Below are 1553 nucleotides of genomic sequence, written 5' to 3'. Positions count from 1 at the left end.
AAGCTGGCCCTGGGACTGAGGCGTTGGGTGCCTTAGGCAGGCGGTGACTCAGGGATGCAGGCGTGGGTGAGCAGGGTTGGTGCCTCCACCTGGGGCTAAAAACAGGCCTGTGAGTCAGGGCCTATGTGCTGATGCTGCTCCTGTGTGCCTGCGTGACCTCGGGAAATCTCAGCCTGCTTTCCCACCTGTGGGATGACTGTGACAAACCGGGCCAGTTTCCCAGACTTCCTCCTGTGGACCCCTCCTTCCAGGTTCCTGCCTGATCTGTGAGAAGGGAGTCGGGACCTGAGGGATGGGTAGGGCAAGACTTCCTGCTGGGGGAGAGACACCCTCCCACCTAGAGCCGCACTGTGCCTCAGCCAGGCCACTCAAGGGTGTGGTGTAGAAACCATGGGCCTCCACAAAGCCACTTCGTGCTCCTCTGTGTGTGGTCTGGAATCTTGGGACTCCCACTCCAGTGGGATGCAGTGCATGGTTTGGGGAAGGCTGGCCTGGCGCTGTCCTCCCAGCTCCATCTCCTCACCCAGGTGTGGCAGAGGCGGGGGTGGGGCAAGGTCCTGTGCTGGCGACACCTGTCTGCCCTTCTGTTTCTCTCCCATCTTCCCCAGCTCAGTGCACGCCACAACCATCGGCCCAACTGCTCAGACTCAAAGACTAGGAGTCATCCTTGATCTTGCCACCTCCCTCCCAATGTCCACTTCTCCCCATCTCCTCCTGCACAGCCCTGAGTCCGAGCCACCACCATCTTTCCCTGGCTGCCCCGAGCCCCCTCCCAAGGGGTCTTTGCCTCCCTCTTGCTTCTCTTCAGTCTGTCTGCCACATAGCAACCAGCAGGAGACCGTAGAGAAAGAACCCACCATTTTTTTAACTGGGCACACTGATATCCGACTTAAAGACTTCTTTTCCTAATTTTGCTTGTGGCAGAGATGTGACCATGTGACCCGTCCTACCCATGGGGAGGTAAGCCAAAGTGTAGTGAGGTCTCTGGAGAAGTCTTTGTAAAGGGAAGATGCACCCTTTTTCTCTCACTTCCTCCTTCCTGAAGCCTGTGATGGCTGGAACTCTAGCAGCCAACTTGGATCATGAAGACAAGGTCTACACCCTAGGGACAGTGGACGGGTGATCTAAAAACAGTCAGGTCCTTGACGACTTTTTTTTTTTACATTGAAATTAAACTTATACCTCATTTAAATCACTATTTTCTAGGTCTCGGATATTCACAGTCAAACCTGATCCTAATGGACACAATAACTCTCCCTGTTTAAACTCTTTCAATAGCTTCCCATTATCCCTAAATTCCAAACTCCTTACCTTGGCCTCCAAAGCCCCTGCCTACCTCTCGGTCCTAACCTCCCACCTTTCCCCTTTCCTGGGCCTCCAAGCACACAGCCTTTCCTTCTGTTCCCCAGGTAGCCAGGGTCACCTCACCTCAGGGTGCTCCACCGTCCAGATCATCCTTCCCCTGGCTCTTCCCCATCTCAAGTGTCACTGCCTCAGGGAAGCCCTCCTCCACGCCCCAGGCAGAGTCTGCCCCCACGCACACCAACCACTCC

The sequence above is a fragment of the Tursiops truncatus genome, chromosome 19 (genome assembly GCF_011762595.2).
Source record: "Tursiops truncatus isolate mTurTru1 chromosome 19, mTurTru1.mat.Y, whole genome shotgun sequence".
NCBI classification, from domain to species: Eukaryota; Metazoa; Chordata; class Mammalia; order Artiodactyla; family Delphinidae; genus Tursiops; species Tursiops truncatus.
Note: the sequence above shows the minus strand (reverse complement) of the source record.